At 42.6% G+C, this 21,498-nt stretch overlaps 1 protein-coding gene across 3 annotated transcripts in view; it reads right to left on the minus strand.

Annotated features, from left to right (window-relative positions):
* Nucleotides 1-16,746, minus strand: part of SOX6 (SRY-box transcription factor 6) — a 448,703-nt gene extending 431,957 nt beyond the window's left edge. The window contains exons 1-2 of one of the 3 annotated variants that reach the window (XM_053392369.1): nucleotides 16,708-16,738; nucleotides 3,491-3,675 (exon numbers count right to left, since the gene is read on the minus strand). The gene's annotated coding sequence lies outside the window, so the exon portion shown is untranslated. Of the gene's footprint in view, nucleotides 1-3,490; nucleotides 3,888-16,707 lie in introns of those variants that run through there. The other 2 variants (XM_053392405.1, XM_053392397.1) reach the window with 2 other exon arrangements.
* Between the last annotated feature and the right edge of the window lie 4,752 nt (nucleotides 16,747-21,498).

Raw genomic sequence — 21,498 nt, forward strand, 5'->3', positions numbered from 1 at the left:
AAAGAGGGAGGGGTGTGGGTGTTTAATGTTGCATGAAAGAGAAAAGTCTCTCAATCATTTTCTTTTTAGGAATTATTTTTTTAAAAAAAAAGGTGTGTGGGGCAGTCAAACCTTGAAAGAGGCTTTTCAAAGTGCCAGGAGGCGCCGGGATCATGTGAGCAACCACCAGTGGAAAAACTTAGCGCGCCTCTCTCGCCCTTTTGATATTCTTCGCACCTCGACGCAAGGGGATGCGAGGCGGAGGGCGCGCGGGGTGCAGCCGCCTCCCCCCCAGGCCACCAAAACAGAAGAGGCGCTTTGTGGGTCCGCCTTTGTGCTTGGGGGCCAGGCCGGTCCCATCACCACCTACTGCTTTCGCAGATCAAGACGGGGGAACCTTTCTGTTTCCAAAATAGCTGCACGCGTTTCCAAAAGGCCAAGAAGGGAGCATCACTGCTGTGTCTGAAGTCCCCAAATGGGCGGGTTTGGTTGGGATCCCAGCACCTACCTGGGCAGAGCGCTCGGCGCAATATAGGCAGCCACCCAAATCCTAGGGATGAACAGCGAAACAGCGAATTTGCCCTAATCTGGTTTCATTTCAATTCACGTGGGGAGATTGATCCTTCAAAACTTAATGAAAGCGTTTCTTCTTTTCTCATCCGCTAACAAGACCACGTAAGATATTCTGGCCCATTTAAATGCCCGCTTCGGAGGAATAAGTAGTTTTAAGTTTGCAACCCTATGTACACTTACCTTAGAGTAACTCCACTTACATTCAATTGAACTTGCTTCTGGGTAGACATATAAAGGGTTGCTCTGAAAAAGTCGGGATCGCTAGAAATTTTCTAGTTCTTGTTTACATTTTAATTCTGATATTCCTCCCCAATTAAAAAGGCAGTCCTTTGCTAACCTGCATTCCTGTTTCTCTTCCCGCGTTTTAATTTATCCGGTTCTTCTGGACAGCTTTTTTCCTCAAAATTTCCTAAACTGCACATCTACAACACATCCTAATTTTGACTATTCCTTTCCTTTCATTCAAATTGTTTTCTTACCAACAAAGTTGCGCCTAGCGCCTTCCACGATTTTCACTAAACTTATTTCTCCTAGTTTAGTTTATACATTATCACGAGGGAGCCTCGTACATTTTTAAAAACCCACATTTTAATTGCCATAAAGTCTGAGATTCTTTTTCCAATCTTGTTTTAATAAATCGACACACAAATTATTAAGATGTATACGGAGCAACATTTCTTCCCCATCGAGTGATAAGATCTAAAACAAATCCCTAGCTGTTGAAGAGACTTGTGTGATTCGTAAACTTGCCTACTCCTGCACCCAAAAGACGCAAAGTCTAAGAAGAGACTTAATTTTACCTGCGGTGTCCCCCCCAACACCCCGATTCCAACCCGGCTAGCCTTGCCTTGCAGCGAGATCTATAAGAAAACGGCCCAAATGCGCACTTTGCATGCGTGCGAGAGAACGCCGGCTGCTGCCTGACGCTCTGCCCTCGGATGCCTGCATTATTGAGCCCTGTCGGGCGTGTTGTGTCAATCAATGCACGGAAGAAGCATCAGGTGGGAGATGCATCAGGAACCAAACTCATGTCCATGCAGGCGACTGGGGAGCATCTTTTGCAGCGCCGGAGGCGTAGAGCGCACGACAAATATTTCCAAACTTAGGGAGAACAAAACTCGCCCGCGGGAGACATTTGGAATTTTTGCAACCCCAGGGTGACGATTCTTTTAGTTATATCAAAGTGCGGAAATCAGGATTAAACAGATCAAGAGGTACATAGACGTATCCCGGCACTGCGCTGCCCTCAGGGTAGAATTCAACACGCCGGTCTGGCTGAGCCCTACTCTAAACACTGCGCAATGGGAATAAGTCCCATATTGCCGTTATTCGGCCTCATCTCGTGTCAAACTTAAGGAGGGGGAAAAAGTCATCCCAGCGAAGTGACTGCGAGCTGCTAAGGAATCGGATGCCGGTCTCCGAAGGCGGCTTTTTGATCTGAACGGGACTTTCCCCTACTGGAAGCTGAAGGAATCCCGGCAGGGCTTTGGAGAACTAAAAACCCCAGTGCCTCTACCAGGCGATTTCATGCCGATCATCCAGCCACAGTCTTAGTGCTGGGCTGCTGAATCGAATGAAGAGGAGACGAGCAAGATTCGGACTTGCTACCACGTGCGGCCCAAATCCTATGCACACAGTTAGGAGCGCCTATGCCGCTTGAAACTTGTGCAGGACCCTCAACTTTTCTGAGATCAAGGTTAGGAAGGGAGAGATGTTCTGTTCTCGCAAGGCTTTCTACAAATGGTGCAGAATCTCTCTCTTCCCTGACACAGGAGAGCTGAGGGAGGCACACTTACCACCCTCAACATGCTGCCTCACAGGCAAGTCTCCCCAAAACCGAAGGCCTCCCAAGTCCAGGTGTGTAACATCTCCGGTGCCCGTCTAGAAGCACATGGCTGATCTAAAACCACGTTCATTCTATGAAAGCACAACAAGGCGTGAGGCTACGATCCTAACCGCTCCCTCGTTACTTGAGAGTAAATCCCGCTGAAGCTGGCAGGGCTAACTGGGCAAGGATGCTTTGCTTGGAAGAAAGGCTGCAGCCCTAAACAGTTTTATTAAGGGCAGCAATTTTCCACTGAGCTCAGGTTAACATGTCGGAGTAAACGTAAGTAGGACTGGGCGCAACTCAACGGGGTTCAGCTGCCAGTAAAGTTTTGTGGAAAACTTACCCCACTGGTAAAGTCTACTCTCTCTTTTTATTTCTCTTTTTTACAGGCTGAGGAAAATAACTCGAAGAAGGAGGAGTAATAAGGAAAAGCAACTTTTTAATTAATTAAAAGAGAATGATTTTCATGGACAAATTTAGGAATAAAATCGCACGATTGGCAAAAAAAAAGTTACGTCAGGCAAAAAGCTAGCACATGGTTCTCTTACAGGCCGACCCAGAAGTTGTTCTGAATTCCCAGACAGTGCAAAACTCCCTCCCCAAGGCGATTTGCATCTGTGGGAGCAGAAGGACCCCAACCCCATATAACTCACCGGACACGCATCCCCTCTGCATCCACACAGCCTAAGACAACAAAATCTAATCATCCCTCCAGTCGGCTATTGACAGGATGCGAGGTATTGTCCCTTGAGCGGAAGTGGCACTTTTGAGTTCATCTACAACGCTTGAGAGGGATCGACCACAACAAAAGCCTGAAATTCCACCAGCCAATAACACCCCGCTACACTTCCTCCCCCAGGGAAAACAAAACAAAACAGAAACCTGGCAAACCAGCTGGAGTCCTCCTCTCCCCCCCCCCCCGCCCAAAGACAGCTCGAAAGAAAAGTTGCACGTGGAATCTTTACTTCTTCTTCCCTTGCCTGGGACAGTTGGTTGGGAAGACCCCTCTTCCACGTGCAGCGCAAAGGCAAAGCGGGGGGAGATGGAGAGAGGCTGGGATTTGCATGCTGCCGGTGCTGCCGCTACGGAGAGCAGGCTGGGGGTACTTACAGTACGAGAGGGCAGGCTGCCTGAGGAAGGTTGTGATTCACCGAGGCTGCAGAGAGAACAAGGAGAGAGAGAGAGAGAGAGAGAGAAGGAAGGGGGAGTGCCAAACTGGATACACCTTCGCCGCAGCTCATCACATCTGCCAGCCTCTCTCCCCTCTCTCTTTCATTTCCACATTCCCTTTGTTCCTGGAGGGGGGGGAGGAGGGAAAAAATATACACGTCACATCAGAGTCCCCAGATGCAGTCTTCTACACCAAAAAAGAGGGGGGATATGAATAATTCAATCAAACAGTAGATGGTCTCTGAGGCAATAAAATGTATTGCACTTAAAGCAACCGAGAATAATTATTACCGCGAAGGTATTCGAAGAAGGTAAATGATGGTGGTGACTGTGATCATGGTGGGCTGCTCCCGGGCTCTGCAAACTTCCAGGGGTCAAGACAACACCACTCGTAATTATTGTGTGTGTGTGTGTGTTTTAATCATAGGGTAACTCTCCCCCTCCCATCACCTCTCCAAAAGAGGGAGGATCAAAAGCTGGGAAAGGGCCACCAAAAGTGCAGGAAGTGCGCGTGGGACCTCACGAGCTCTTCCAAAACGCAAAGGCAAAGAATTAAAGAATAGAAGAAGAAGAAGAAGAAGAAGAAGAAGAAGAAGAAGAAGAAGAAGAAGAAGAAGAAGAAGAAGTGAAAGAAGAAGAGCAAAGGAGCCGGCGGAGATTTTTGTGTTTAAGACGTGTTTTCGGCAGCTCCCCTCCGGGGCGCCCTGTCCCACCCACCCTCCGCCCGCCTGCCTGACTCCCTCCGCCTCGCTCTCGCTCCCTGCTCTGCTCTCGCGCCTTCTGCTCCAAGCCCTGCGCAGCCGGGATCGTCCTTGGCATCCTTACCTGCTTCCTGGGTCTCAAAAAGAGAGCCTTACAGGGGAAATGTCATCCTGGCAACCGGCTGGTTGCTCCGCGCTCTAGGGGAGGACGCTGACTGGGGCGGTGGAGTGGGGGGGGTGTCGGAGAGAGGGGGGTGGGGGCGGCGAGAAGGAAACGCGAGGGACTGCTGGTCCCCCAGCCTCCAGTGAAAGGTGTGTGGGATGAGGAGGAAGGGTGGGAAGAGCCGTTGGTTGACTTGTGGATGGGTTAAGGCTGACTTGGGGAAAGCGGGGCAGATGGAGAGAGAGAGGGGAGGGAGGGGGAGGGGAGGGAGGCGATCGAGGCGTCCTGCAAGTTTGTCACCGCCAGGCAGAGACGGGAAGGACTGATCGAGTGACAGATGCCTCGGATGGCTCCCTCTTCCTCCTCCTCCGCCCCCGAGGTTGCCCTTCGCTCTTGGGAGGTAAGCTGGGCCGTGTGTGGGGCTCCCTCTTTATTTACGGTCGCGCCTTCAGACATCGGGTGGGCAGTCCGCTCCGCCACGGAGCGCCAGGTGGAGCTGAGCAGGGAGTCTTAAGACGCTCCTTCTGCGGTGTCAATTCCCGCTCCTACAAACTGACACAAAATAAATAATAAGCCTAGTTTAAAAAAGAAGAAGAAGAAAGTGGGCAGGGGCTGGTGGGTTTTACTGAGCTCCCGGTCTTTGGTGAAATCGTGCCGCTCTTCGGCGTGCAAGGAGAGTCAGGAGCTTCTCTGGAGCCGCGCGCTTCCCCCTCTCCCCCCTAACAAGGCAGACGTGACGGATCACAAAACCAAAACATTAGCGGCACCGTTAGCCTAATAAGAGGTAAACTGCAGAAAAGACGCGCGCGCTCCGCCGCCGCCGCTTTGGAGAAGCCTTTGTTTATGTGCCTAAAACGCCACCTCGAGGCCATCTCCCGAATAGCAGCCGCGGCATGTAAGGAAAATATAGAGGGCGGGGGGGGGGGGACAGATCCAAAGCCTGCCAATGGAGCGTTAAGGATTACCGCTTTGAAAAGCCATTTTTAAAAAAAAGGTCCTGATAAGAACATAGCGAAAGTAATGGAAGGACTGGGAAGAGAAGTTGAATACCTTTCTAATGAGAATGGCAGAAGGCAGTTAAGAACAGAAGGGCATCAGATCAGATCACCCAGGAGGATGAGCATCATGAGGGCGCGGAAGCGGCCAATGGGATTCCCTTCTGTGATGGGATCTCTCGGACTCCGAGGGGAGTTGCTTTTTCCTTTCGGGGCTGTACATGCCTGAAGAGCTACACAACGAGGCTTCTTCCTAAGTCTTATTTTATTTCTGCAGCTTTTTAATTCCTGACGGGTTTTTACACACACACACACACACGTTCTAAGCGCTGCTTTAGGATCTGGTATCATTTCCCAACATTTAATTTCTGTACGCTTTATCAACCCTGAAATAAATAAAAGAAAGGGAAATTCTTCTGATAATCCTCTTCTCTCCCTCCTACCCCATCTCCGCCCACTTAAATCCTGATTCTTCAGGCTGCTCCCGGATAATATCAATTAGCTTTGCCCAGCCATGTGATCCGGGAGACCAGAACTGATATTGACGGGATTTGAACGAGCCCGGGTGGGCGGGGAGAGAGTTCTCTTTCGCCCCTTTGCAAAGGAAAATGAAAGCTACAACTCATTCAAGAGCCCAGTGCAAACTAGGAAGACGCGCTCAGGTCACACAGCTGAGGAGGAATCGGGGCTCTTTCCTGAGTTTTCGCGCAAAGTTCCTTTTGTTGCTCTTAGACACATTTCAACAAAATGTGGAACCGAGAAGGGAAAAGAAAAATTAGTCTCGGGGAAGTAAAATGCTTAAAAGGGTGTCGACGCTTTTTGCAGCCCGATCCTGTGAATGTTTATCCTGAAGTAAGACCCCCTGTGTGGTTCAACGGTACTTCACCCCAAAGAAAACAAGCATGGCCTCGGAACCGTTCATACCGCGGTATTATGTATGTTTTTACTCGGAAGTACCAAGGAGTTCAATGGGACTTACTGCTTGGTAACTATGCAAATAGAAGCCTTACTCTCAGAACCCTTAACTTAGAAAGTCTATGGGTGGTGCAGGTTTACACTGTGGCCTGACAGATTCCTCATATAATGCTATCACGTAAGATCTGTTAGTATGAAAGGCAAATGTTAGCGTCAAATACCAGGGGGAGTTTATGTTGAGCAGAAATACTTAGGAATGCCCAGGGGTTGTGTCTGCAGTACAGGAAGTTGTTTCTGAATAAGTTGACCCCCCCCCCACCTGTAGACAAAGCCTCTTATCACCTGCCTGACAGAACATTCTCATTTGGAGACAATTCGCTTTTCTTCTGCAGGTTGCCCTTAACAGACAACCTATTTACTTGGAGATTAGTCAAGTATCTTCTTTTTTAAATAGTTGTTCCCATTTCTCTGCTATCTGAGCAAAAAGTGGTACATCAGGTTGGTGGGTACCTCAATGCAAAGGAAACTAAAAACCGCTAACAGTTAAAAGAAAAGTGAGAGTTGGGATAGCTAACATGGTGAACAAGGAAGGTGCTGTTTCAGAAAATACAAAACAAAATTTGTGCTCTTTTATCCAGCCATCACTAGCTAGATCTTTCTGGATACGTCTCTGGAAGAAAAACTGACCTCACTATTTTGAAAACTTTCTTTTGAACATGTCTTTTAAAAAATAAAATAGTACTACAAGTCCTTGACAGCTGTCAAATAGGAAACTTGAGAACTCCTATCCACTGCCTACTCAGAAGTAAGTCCAGCTGAGTTCCAGGGGGCTTACAGGTATGTTGCCTCAGATTTTCATATTCTCTAATCATCTCTAGTTGTGCAGCCACCAGTGCATGTACCCAGAGCTTCTAAAGAAGTTTTGTGTCTCTCTGCCAAAATAGGATAATGTTGTACCTGCAAAGAAAGTCCTTCTGAGTACACAAGCATAGGATTGGGCTGCAAAGTAGAAGTTAAGGAAGCTCTGCAGTAGGGCAGCAAAGGCCCTGAGCAACCATAATTCCTTACTGAAGCCAAGCCAGCTAATTGATGATTACTCTAGTGTACATAGTAATGTCCCTGATTTCTGAGTCTTTCCTTATATTAAAAAAAGTGCCTGTGCAGAGGAAAAAGCATTTCTCCCAAAGCAGATGTGAAAATCTTAAGTGCTTATCACCTCCAGGAATACTGAATCACAGGCTGCTGTCTGCAAGCCTGGGAAATCAATGACACAATTTCCATTGATTGGTGTAGATCTGGACTGCTGGCAAAGGGCATTCCTTATTTGTTTATGGGGTCAGCCAAGTTTAGCTTGTTATGGCCTGTGGTCACACAAATGAAATTATTACTTTGCCCCAGTTCAGTAGTCAAATTGTGAAGTCTCTAAGACTCCTAAATCAATTGATACTGTACCTGTGTAGACAGTGTTTGTTTCATTCCTTAAGCTATAGCTGCATCTACATATAGATGACATATAGATGATTCATGGAAAGCACTAGTGATGTCAAGAGCAGGATAAAGCTAAATTAAGCTAACTGCCTTTCATTCCACACACATCTATGGGGCAAATCAGTGTGCAAGGGCTTAAAACACAACCTGCTGGAAAGTTTGTCTGCACAAGCCCCATTTAAACAAATAAAAGGAGCACAAGAACATCTGTGCTCTAGCCAAATTCCCATGCTTTCAAGAGTAGTCTAAGTCACTTGCGTGTGGATGCCTGAATGGGGAAACATTATCAGAAGTGATTGATTTATATAAACTTTCTATATGCTGGTTGTATGTGCATATATTATACTTGCATATTGATCCCACTTTGCCCACATTCAATAATAATGCTTATAATTATAATTACAAATTTATTTATTAATATTTTTATTATTATTACCTTAAAAGAAAAATGTACTATATAACATAGTACTTAATAGCTAGCAGTTATATTCTTAGAACCAATGTTTTCCCCATTACAAGCTGGTAAATGCTTGGATGAAGCTTCCAAGTAGATGTCTCTAGAAGCAAGATATCAAATCAATAAGATTGTTTGAAAGCTGCATAGAGAAGTAAAAAAAGGCAAGTAAGAGGGTTTATGGAGTCAGAGAATAATAGTAACAGTGGCATGCTTTAGTGTAAAGGATTAAACATTGTAATTAGGAATATCACCCAGTCAAGATAGCAGCTAAAATTAGTAAAATGCTTAGCTAACATCTGTTCTAAAATGTAAATTAAGTAGATTTTGGTCAAAAGAAGGGCTCTCATTCTCCTCTCTATTTAATAATGCTTTATTGTATTAGAAGGGGTGCTAAATGAATTCAGTTTTCAGCTTAAATGTGATAATTCTTTTAACTTTTACTTATGCTTAACTTTTTGAAAGTTGTGGAAGTGCAAACAGCAAATGGACTTGCTGCGAGAAAGGTTTGAAGAAATTGGCCAACGGTGTTGATTTCTTTATCTGAATAATTAGCAAATGAACCTAAGAATTATCCATTAACATTTAAAAGTGCTCATTAGCACATTAGAAATGAAGACTATATTTTATTGCAACAGCAAAACGTTCTTAAACAGAATCTTCAAATATTATCAGGGTTTAATTACAGATTAACTTGAATGAAGTCATTTTACAGGTAGCGTCTTCCAGTGTTTCTATCAACAGCTCTTGAAAGACAGGGGCATTTTTATTTGCACAGTAAACACACAGCCTTTACAACAAGGGACTTTACATCCTAATACGATATGAAATGTTAAGGCTTCTTAGATTTATGATACCATGGAAATTAATACACAAATGCATTAAGCAGCGTTATGTAATTTTACCCTATGGACTACATTGACAATAATCAGTTCCCTTGAAAGCATTACATCAGGAGGTAGTAATGGGATTCTAGCTCCAGTATTACAGCCTTTGCCAACCTGGTGCCCTCCAGATGTTTTAGACTACAGCTCTTGAGCCTCAGGCAGCCTTGGCGCAGAGTTGCGTCCCAAATCCCTGGAGGGCACCAGACTGGCAATGACTGCTGTAAGCAAATCACAGCAATATTATGTTTTACAATACTGTTGTTTGTGTACTTTCTTTCTTTCCTTCTTCATTAAAGTTTTTTTTGTAATAAAAAGTCAACGTTTACATAAAAGCAGTAATTCCAAGGCAGAGAAAAAAACAAACAAAAATATAATCTGCCTGTTGTCATTGCCTTTTAAGGTTCTAACTCTGAGGCACCTCTTTCTGTTAAGATGCAGCTGGGTGGATTTATATTTTAAAGAGTCTGAAATTAAAATAAATACACTGAGTAAATGTTTAATTGACTGACTGTAAGTGAAGAAAATGATTTAAAGCTGAGCAAACCATATATTTGTTAAACTGTGAGATATCCCCCCACCCCCCAATATGAGTAGAGGAGCAAAAGGAGAAGATTTAAATGTGGCAAATCTAGAGTAAGGGTAATAGTTTTTTAAAGGTAGAACATATTTTGTGAACAGATTGCCTTTCCACCCACTTCTATAATACAGCTACTGTGTATTGTGAACAGTACCTGAAGCAAATCTTTGCCAGGCAGACTGCACCAGCATTGATTCTGAGGATAGGGTTGAAGGGGAAAAGCAAATGGGATTTTAAAATTTTTAAATGGAAAAAATATTTAAAAACAAAACACTATGATGCTGTAAGAAGATTGTTTTTATTGTGCTTCTTGCTAGATAAATAACTAAAGAAGCATTGTTGCAATTTTTAATCCCCGCTTTTTCGTAAAATGTCTGTTTCATTTATGAGCTTCCTACAGCTAGCTATCATTCACCAGCTCCTGGGAAGAGTCATTTATAGAGAATTTCGAAAGTCTTCATATTTTTATTAGCACTTCATTGAAGTTTTCCTCAAAAAGATAGAAGCAACCCTCAAAAGCATTTGGGGGGCAAGCATCAAAATATAAAAGAAACTGCATTTTATAGCTCCCAGGAAATATGTAAAATTCTGCATTCACTGTGACTCATTCATAGCACTGCAAAATGGGTTGTTATGTTTAGAAATCTAAAATGTTAAATTGTCCATTAATAAATGTGAGCCAACATTTATTTATTTTACAAAGGTGGGGGGGGGGAACAGTCTGAAGGACCTGCTCTAGAAAAGGGAGAGTGGTGAGAATCTAGCGCTTTTCTTACAGGATTAAGAAGCGCTGCAAAAGAAGCATTTAAGCCTCTAATTTTTCCTGACAATTAACAATGAAAAGCAGATGTTTACAAAGCTGTTTTATATGCTGGTTTATAAGATGCTAAAAGATGGTTTGTGGATGTTGAAAAGGAAGAGCCGGATAACTGCTTGTCTGGTGTATTTTTAAAAGCATTTTCATTGGCTCAGTTATTGTTAATAATGAAAGAAACACTTTGTGCTACATGGCTGAGACTAAACTGCCATCATAAAGTCCTCAAAAACACACACACACATGCACACACAACCAAGCAACTCTTAAGATGTAATTTACAAAGATAATAATAACACAGAATGATTTCACTTCTCTGAATGCTCCACATTTGCATACCAGGATTGTGTACAATGCACTCATAAATGCACATTCATAATGACAAGGACTTCTTAGCAAGGCAAACTGCAGGCTGAGCTCTGCACGTTAAAAACAATATGAGAGTGTCATGTTTCTCTTTCTGACATGGACAGGGGGAGCGTTGTGGGGGTAGGAACAGCTTGTGCCTGGATCCCAGGTGCTGGCTGCTTACACAAATGAAGCTCACATTCAGATCCACACCTTTGCTGTGCACGATCATCTAAATGATAATATTGCCTTATATAGGGCAGAGCAAAGCAATTATGCTGGCAGTTATTTTACTCAGTGTCATTTGCAGAGAGTGCGGGTGGAGGCAGGATGGAAAATCAATGTTCACCTTAACTGTTGTTTTCAAATAACTGTTGTTGTCAGATCTGTAGTACTTTTCATAGTAAGAAGTGTCTTCAAATTTACTGAGCCTCAGTGAGGCCACTTGAAGCCATCAGCTTCCTACATATGTGGGAATCGACACAAAACCTACACACTATGAGGTGGGTTTATAACCCTGAGTACAACATAGGGCAAATACCCATTATGATCTAAAATACTCCACATGAATTTCCACATGTTAAGAAGCAATTTCTCAATGTGCACAGGAGCTTTGAGGCTCGTGACTGATAAGAGATTTTGAGCTGGGTCTCTTGTCTATCTGCCCACTTCATCCTTTTTCAACAAGCCTTACCTAGGAAGCTACCCTATACTGCAACAGATCACTGAACTATCTAATTCAGTACTGTCTACACTGGCTGGCAGCAGCTCTCTGGAGTTTCAATCAGGAGTCCTATCTAGACATGCCAAGGACTGGACCTGGGACTTTCAGCATAAAAAGCATGTACTCTACCACTGAGTTACGGTCCTGCCCCTAAAGTGGCATGACTGGGTTTCAAGAAGTATGAAATGGTCTCTGTCGGGAGGTTGTGGACTCTCCTCCCTTGGAGGTTTTTAGGCAGAGGTCAAATGGCCATCAGTCATGGATGTTTTAGCTGAGATTCCTGCATTGCAGGGGGTTGGACTACATGATCCTTGGGATCCCTTCCAACTGTACCATTCTATGAATCTATAATTCTATAAGTATGCTTTCTGCTTTCTCAACCCCCGCCCCACCCACATGCATTCTGCCATGTGAGCAGATGCAACCCACATCTGAATACATTTATGACAAACATATACATGTGAATTTGGAATTGCTTAAAGAAGTGAAGGTCCAAAGGGGTAGAAATATTTTGAGACTAGATGTTTCATATTATTAGCTCAATGCAGATATACCTTACTAATACACAGCACTGTATACTGTTCATACACTATTTGTATATTAGATAAACATGTGAACCAGCCTCATATTATTTCCACACACAAAAGCTGAGAATGGAAAGAAAGAGCCTTCCTCCCTGGCTCCCTAGTGCCCATTACCTGGCCCTGGCCCTGCTTCTACTTCACCCACAGAGAGAAAGATAGAATAAGCTTGCCTTCAAAAGAAGGAGATGCTCCTTTCAGTCACTATCAGAACTCCCCAAACATGTAGGTCGCTGTTCCCATATACAGATGGAGAAGGATAGCTGAGACAACGACTGGAATTAGAGCCCACAATGAAACCACAACAGAGCTAGAGCTGGGGCAGGGGCAGGCACAAAAGAGTCTGTGGCAGAAAAATCCCTAAACAACATAGGGACACAGGAGCTCAGGCAAGACAATCTCAGCCCCAGGAAGCCCGGGTGGAGGTACTTGCAGGTACTGGGTGGGAACAACTTTCCTAGCTTTCTACCTCCCACCTCAATAATATAGCACCTAGAAATATACTTGTAGAGAACCACAGCTCTGCCGGGTCTACACATTTCCCTCAACCATGTTTTGGGAACAGCAGAAAAAAATTAACCTTGCAATCTGAATCGATATTGCCTTTTGCAATCTCATTGTTCCTGTACGCAATAAAATATGGGTATCCCAGTAGTGTAAGGAGTAATTTTGGCTCCTTTGAAGTCTATGAATGAGCAAAGGAGACAGAAGCAGAGTCAGGAGCATACATGGATGCTTTTGGGCAGCTGCAGAGGGGGCTGAAGCTGCTAGTTGGGAAAGACAAAGATGTAGGGAAATGGCAGCCTGTCTGGAATCCAGTAGTTGAATGGACTGCTCCATGTCACTCCATGGTAAGCCCACTTTTCTGGGGTAAAATAAAAGGTCAACAACTTCAATTCTAAAAAAAAGGTCAACAACTTTGGTCGGCCCTCACCCATGCTCACTTCATCAAATCTGGTCCTCTTTGATCGGCACCCCTGCTGTACAACATGAATGGGAGAAATCCCATTTTATCCTCACAACAAACTTACGAGGTAAACTGGGCTGAGTTAGTGACTTGCTAAGGACTACCCATCGGCAAAAGGCTTAACTCACCCTCAGTCTTTAGCCAACCCTGCTTTTTTAAAAATCAGCACCAAAAACAATACCATGAAGGTGCCTGCTTAACATGATTGACAGGTATCTCGGCAACCAAGTTGATGAGAAGTTATGACAAACCAGGTCCAAATAAATACATCCTTGGAAAGCAGTGGTGTCACCAAACATTGGATCAACTGTCTTCCATGGAATAATGTTTTCCCTTGCCCCAGTGCAGGGACCTCATTCCAGCACAGCTGCAATAGCCGGACTACCGTCTAGCAGCTGTGCATAGCAGAATTTGCCAAATGAGAAGTACCAGCGAACCCTGGCCCCCCACACCAATTCCCTGCAAGGCATCCTATTGCTTTTTTTGATATGTGAATATTAGAACCTTGTATGCTAGCCATAGAGTCAGAAGAAGTTCCTTGACTTCATTGCAGGTAAAACCTATCTACAGGATTATGGATTGTAAGATTAAAAATAAAGCCTACCAGATATAAACAGAAGCTTTCATGTTATGGATTATTTAATTTATACAATTATGGGCCTATTCAGCATTCTTCAGTGAGAGAATGCAGGATCACTTCTCTGAAAAAAAAATGTCTATACCAGGGCGCCAATATTAATATTATATGACTAGAGCAGAGGTATTTGATATAGTTAGATGTGGCCACATGAGGTTCGTTAAAAAGAAAACAAGAAAATAGATGATTAATTGTACTAAATACCCCATTTTTGTGTGAGAAACTACATCACTGCTTAAAATCCACTGACTTGTAGTGCAATTTCATCAGAGTCTTTGACCTGAGTCTACATAACATGAAGAATCAAAATCAAGGTATTAGTTTGATATAAATAGAAGCAACAGGGGACGTAAAAACCTGGTGGAAGAAAACTGCCTAAAACCTGCCATCTGCCTAAGAAAGACAATACAGGAGAAGCCAGTCTTATGTCCTTAGGGAGGAGTTTCCACAATTAGGACACTGCCACTGAAAAGGCCCTGTCCTATATCCCCTCTAACTGCACCTGCCTTGGTGGACAGGGTCTCAGAAGATGACTGCAATCAATAGACAGAAAAAGGTGGCTCCTCAAATACCCTGGTCCCAAACCAGAAGATTATCCAATTTCATCTGTGAGGTGGGCTAGTCTGGGATATAGAGAGTGGGCCACCCAGTGAAATTTATGGCCAGACAGAGGTTTGAAGTTGCATCATCCCAATCTAGGTCTTCATTCAATCCACTACACCACAATGACTTAGTTAAAACAGTATACTTTCACTTCTTTAAATCTTGCTGGGAATTTATGAGGTGAATCATTTTAAAAAAAAAGTAGCAATGCTATTTATTTCAAGATCTGTCCAGTTTATGGGCTGATCCTCTTGCATTGTAGTGCATGAGGGAAAGGAGCAAGCAGAGTCAGAAGAGGAATCCATGCCACCCCAAAGGCAAGGGATGTTGTCTCTCTCTGGCAACAGGGTCCAGTTGGGCAAACTTCCCACTGCTGTTGCTGCATCATAAAAAAAAACCCAGGCAGGCAGAGATTCTGTGGAATGTGCCTTGGAATATAAAGAAGTTTCAGATAATTAAGATGCAAATAATTGTTTTTCTACATTACTCAATTTAATGACTTGGGCATAGCAAGCAAAACAGATCCAGCCTTGCCAATTTTCACTTTATAGCCTCATCCTTAAAGAGGCTTTTCTGGTCTAGCCTTGAGGCTGTTTATTTGTTTCTTTCTTAGAAATATATCCCATCTATAGCCCACTTACACTTTTTTTCCAAGGAGAGGATCTAACACTTTTTCAAAAGCCTTTTCATGGAGATTTTGAGTTTTTCTTCTTTCCTTGGTCAAAATTAATAGATGTGCATCATTTTGATTTGAAGAGAGGTTTGATTTTTGCAAACACTATTTAAGAGATTCTGCTGTTGATATTTTCACATTAATATACATTATTTATCTCTGCAGGGTGGTGAAAATGAGGGAGTTGCACGGGCTTAGGTGGCAGGAAGTGGGATTCTCTGTAATCATCAGCAGCAGGGGACTCCTTTGAGGCTGCATTGTGAGTTTCAGTTAAGATTCCAGCAGAAACAAAATAATTGTGTGTTGAGTAGTGTGCGGCTGGGAACTAATACATGAGTAATCTCTTTCAGTTTTTAATTTCCAGTTCAAAATGTCGCAAGAGCTCAGTAGGGGCAGGGATCAGTTTCCTCTGAGATCTGAGCCCCTACAGGTGTTTTCAATGCTAGGATTTAACTCTAGAACACCTAATATAGGAAAATTTAAAAAAATTCCCTGAGCAGGAGTAGAGTGCGTTTTTCTAACCATCAAGCAGCCACTTCTTACACATTAGGGAGAAGGGCTTCCTCATCAGAGGGTGTGTTTCCAAGCAGATATGCACCCCAGTGGTATCTCTTCTTCTTGAAACAAGTATTGAGCGTAGGCCTTCTCTGTTATTCACATTTCACTTCACTTAAGCCTAGGTCACCTATTCTTAGCAAAGCAATATATGGCCCTGTTTGCTAAAATTCATTTTGAGGAATTAACTAGATTTTCAAGCACCAGTGCTAGACAAAGTAAACAGTTCTATATGTAGTCACTGGAATATTACCAAACTGCAGTTAAATATCTGGCACCATTTCATTTTAGGTTTTATATGGAAACCTCAAAAATAATGTTTTTTTCCTGATGTTTTCATTGCTGCGTGAAAGTTCTTTTTGGGGGAGCCAGACTCTGCAAGCCTTAAATTCCCTATTAAAGTACTAGAAGAAAGAAAAATGTATGATGGAGTAAAATGCAGTGAACAGGCAGGGATACCATTTCAGATTTCAATGAGAGGAAGCAAGATCCAGAAAATTCCAAAACCTATTGGACTCACTTAAGGTGAGTCCAAACTATAGGGGGAAACTAATGTTTTATTAACTTATTTTGTTTGTTATGTTCTACTTATATCCTACCCTTCCATCCAAGGTTCCCAGGGCAGCAAAAAAAGAAAAAAAAAGTCAATTCAAATGCAACACACTGGCACAATTCAAAATCATAAAATCATGATAACCAAATCAACCTTATTCACATAGGACAAATAGTCAATCTTTTCCCCTCAAAAGGATATTTCATTTATAACCAGGGCCCTTCAGCGTGGAAAGCTGCAATTTAACAAGAGTTATATGAGCTTCAGAGCAATAATCCTATGTGGTCTGAAACACGGAGTGGGAGTTCCACCTATGTGGTGCACTTGGGTTCAGGAACCATAATATGAACATCAATTTACAGGTTATAAACCTGTCCTCTGAAATGTAGCATAGTGACTAAGGCTGCAATCCTGTGAGCACCTACCTGGGAGGAAATCTCAGTGAAGAAAATAGGAGTTACTTCAGAGAAAAGGTGCAAGAAATTGAGATACAAATCAAGAAATGCCAATTTTTTATCTTACCTTTGTCATAGGCAAGCCATTCCCTCTTAGTCTCAGAGTCAATCTGTTCATCTATAATATGGAAATAATAATACCTTAAGGTAGATGTAAGGATGACAACACACAACAATATATTTGAACAACTGTAAACACTTGAAAGTGCTTTAGGAATGCTACCCATTTTTATTCTTTCCCCAACTTGTGGCTAGACTACAGTTACCTGGTATAAAAAGTCACCCTTAGTATTTCTGAAAGTTGAAAACCACTTTCTTTTTAAAGTTACAGCTTTGTAGTCAAAATATAAAATATAAATAGGTGATTTTACAATAGGTGATTCTGAAGAAGTGTGCATGCACACGAAAGCTCATACCAATAACAAACTTAGTTGGTCTCTAAGGTGCTACTGGAAGGAATTTTTTTAATGATTTTACAGTGTTACTTGTAAAAGGGTCGGGCAGACTAACCCACCTTGGGGACAAGGGGCTGAATCTGCTCTGTGTGTGCTACTGCCACTGAGAGCAAATGGCACCCTAGTCCTGGCAACAAGAGTGAGCAGCAAAATGAAGGAATGGAGACAGTAGTGGTGAAGAGGCAGAGACTTGGTGGCCTAACTGCAGAGGCTGGGTGGGCCTCTTGTAGCACATACCCCATCTAACAAGGATTGTCATTTAAGGGTAAAATGCAAAGTAATAGTACTATTTAGGACGGCATATTCTCCATGGTCTCTCCACAGCCTCTACTCTTCATAAGGTCAAGATGCCAACTTTGGCCAGCCACCAATCCTAAGCCATCAATTGTGTTATACTTGTGTTAGACCCACCCCTGGGTGGAAATCAGTCAAATGTCCAAGAAAATCTGGACATATGGCAGCCCATGTTGGCAGTGCCGGTTTTTCTGTCCAGATTTTTAGTTTGAAATATGGCAACACTACTATAAGCATTTTTTTTTGCTAGTGTTCAAAATATATAGAATTTGTATCTGTCAATGATTCAGAAAGGAAGAATTTGACACAAAAGAATGCACGCTCAAAGGAGGTGAAAACAGAACTTTATGAAATGGGCTTAGTTTGTCAAGATGACTGCAGTAAAAACAAGAATCAGAAGATAATAACATATTCCCATATGTACCAGAAAAAAGACACCAGAAGTAGCAAATGAGAAATAAAGGTAAAGGACCCCTGGACGGTTAAGTCCAGTCAAAGGCAACTATGGGGTGTGGCACTCATCTCACTTCAGGCTGAGGGAGCTGGCATTTGTCCATAAACAGCTTTCCAGGTCATGTGGCCAGCATGACTAAACCGCTTCTGGCGCAACAGAACACTATGACAAATGCCAGAGTGCACAGAAACAGTGTTTACCTTTCTGCCATTTACCTATTTATCTACTTGCACTGTTGTGCTTTTCTGCTAGGTTGGCAGAAGCTGGGACAGAGCAATGGGAGCTCACCCCGTTGCACGGATTCAATCCAGGGACCTTCCGATCAGCAAGCCCAAGAGCCTTAGTGGTTTAGACCACAGTGCCATATTTATATGTGAAATATAATCTACATCTACATTCTATTCCTATGAGTAAGCATAACTGAAATAAATGAGTAGACATGCGTAGGATTGCATTGTTGGGGTGCATGCATCCTGGTTTGTTTGCAGGGGAATTAAATGACATTGGCTATTTAATGGGCATTATTTCTGATTGTTTACAAAAATATTGGATGACACTGCATTGAAGCAAGTGTTATCACACACTTCCAGCACTTTTCTCCATAACTTTTTCTTATCACAAAATGTCTGATCTTTTGGGGAAGTGGGTTTGATGCACAAGACCTCCTAATCAATTATAAATGTGAAACCTGAACTCACAGGTATGTGATTGAAACCTTCCTGAAAAAAAGGGAAACTGGAAGCACTCTCAGTTTCTAGACATGCTTCTCTTCCCTTATCTTCTTCCTATCTGTCTGAGGATGCAATGTTCCTCACTGCTCCCATCCCAGTTAGGCTGAACTATGTAATGCATTTTTTATATGTTTAAAATATATGTGCCGCACAAAGGACACATGTTGCTATAGAAGGCCTTTGCAGGTATGTGAATTCACAATAAAAGATGTTCTTGCAGAGATGTTCTTTGCAACCAAGTTGCAAAGAAACTTGTACTTACATTGCAAGAAAATATGGGTTATCCATGCCGGTGCTAGAGGCTGGCCAAACTGGCCAAATGTCAGGGTGCAAAAGCCGACAGAAATAGGAGCTATTGAGCCAGTTGTACCACCATTTTAACTGGGTTTGCCTGACCAAAAAATGTAAAGCAGTGTGCATTTAACTCACACTGTTTTTGCTTACTTGGCAAAATGAGAACACCCTATACCTTCTACTACTGGAGCAAAGATGGAAGATGGTGGTAAAGGCGTTATCTCACTTTCCACTGGGCACCCAGGGAATGTCTAGGACACTATGAGACAAGATTTTGAAAACCACACCTTATAGGTCAATATAAATTTTAAAAATCAAATATAAACCTAATATTAAAATAAATATTTAAGAACAAAGCAATCCAAAACGGGCAAGGGAGAGTGAATCTGTGTTGGCAGAGCTGCTGGTGTAATGGAATGGGATGGTTGGCTGAATAAATTTTGCTGCCTGAGGTAGGCAACCTCTCTTCCAAGTATTCAAAACAACTGGACGGGTAGTTAAGTTTTACTTCAGCATTGGAGATGAGACAGCACATTTGAGGGCAACAAGTTAATTTAGGGTGTGCACATCTGGCCAGATAGCACACACATTTCTGTTATCTGACACCATACCAAAATGGCTTTCCAAAATGGCTCAGAGAGGGTTTAGAAGACCATACATCTCTCTCTGAGGATGAAACCCACCTTCATCCACAGAGCAGGAGATCCTCAAAATTCAATGGACCGAAAGGGACCAGAGGATTGTGCCATTAAAAAAGGAAGTAACATTACAATGAAGCAATCTAAACAACCTAACAAAGAATAAGAATCTAAAACAATTTTAAAGATTTGAAAATAGCTTGTGCAAAACCTTTAAAAATAGAAGATTAAAAATTACTTAATAACAGTCTGTTAAAACAAAAAGGTTTTTTAAACATGCCTCACACCAACAATAAAGGATCCTAGCGGACCTCTACAGGAAGGGTTTCCAATAATTCTGGCTGCAGCGCTGAAAAGGCCTTTTTTTTTTGCACATACTCATAAGTTGGATCACTTCATGGTGAAGGTGAGCCCCATTGGTGATCTTAATTGATCACCAGGCTGTATTTTATACTATCTGCAGTTTTCAAACTATTTTTCAAAGGCAACTCATTGCAGTTGCCTACCCTGGAAGTAACCCGAGGAGATTCCAGGCTAGCTATTTATGGAACATGGAACACTCATGCTGATCTTTGCACAAAACTTGCACAGAAGTTATACAACATCTCCTATTTATTGAGCATTCATTCAGATATGTTCGTGCAGAGGTTATATGACATTGCCAGCTAGTGGTTGCTATCCCACACTGCTATCCAGTGGAATTTTCTATCACTTTTCTCATCAGACTTTTTGTGGTTAGAAAAGTGACAGAAGTGTGGGGTAACAACCAAGTTTTGTGTGAACAATGAGGCAGTCTGGAAGTGTTCTTAGGAATGAACAATTACTGCATTACAGATTTGTCTTCTCTAAGAAAAAATGGAACACTGCAGAGAATTCAAGGGAACAAAGAAAACTTATTAAGACTGAAAGCTCATCTTTTTCATGCTCCCCCCCATCTTGCTGTTTGTCCCCCAGTGTCTATGTCGATTTTCTGTATCTTCTCCTTTATCTGAGATTTCCATTTAGAAACAGGAATCTCACTAACCTTTTCTCTGAACAGAGGAGCAGAGTGAGCAATTGTCCTTCTTTAACTACTGAGAATTGGAAAAGAAGCAATGCCATTTTAGGTATTGGGATATTGTATGCTTTAAACACAAATGGAACATGTTTATGAAAAGATAGTATGAGCATTTTGACTTGAGCTTGGAAGTGAACAGAGAATTAATGGAGTTGTTGTTTTTAAAAAATGTCTGCAGCGATCCTGCCTCCTGGTCTCTGTTAACTGTCTTGCAGTTAACTATAGCTTTTGGACTGTCGATTGAACAAAACATTATCTGTTGCAGCATGTATTATATATACCAGGGATTAGCAACCTTTTTCAGCCATGGGCCGGTCCACTGTCCCTCAGACCATGTGGTGGGCCGGACTATATTTTGAAGGGGAAAAATGAATGAATTCCTATGCACCACAAATAACCCAGAGATGCATTTTAAATAAAAGTGCACATTCTACTCATGTAAAAACACGCTGATTCCCAGACTGTCCGCGGGCTGGATTGAGAAGGTGATTGGGCCACATCCGGCCCCCGGGCCTTAGGTTGCCTACCCCTGATATATACACACTGTAGTAGTAATAATTCATAAACTTGACGTCTACTTAAAAACACATCTTGTTTTTCCTTAGATAATTACATAGGAAGCGAACCTTGTTAAGTTGTGGGTGAACATATCAGACGACACAGCAATTCTTCAGACAGCTCTTGTTTATTCACAGGCCAGAACAGAACTGAACTTAAGGGTTCAGCCAACCTGCTTATATAGAGCTCAACTACAAAGCAACAGTAACAACTTTCTGTAACTATCCAATCAGTGAACATCACTTTCAATTCCTTATTTGCGTATGCGGACCTGAGTGAAAACTATCTACAGTATCCCCCTGCTGGCCCAGGGTGAGAACTTCAGTACATAACAAACCTTACTCTTTTTGTGAAAGCAGCACCTAGGAAGGGGAGGT

Source organism: Podarcis raffonei, chromosome 1 (genome assembly GCF_027172205.1).
Source record: "Podarcis raffonei isolate rPodRaf1 chromosome 1, rPodRaf1.pri, whole genome shotgun sequence".
Lineage (NCBI taxonomy): Eukaryota > Metazoa > Chordata > Lepidosauria > Squamata > Lacertidae > Podarcis > Podarcis raffonei.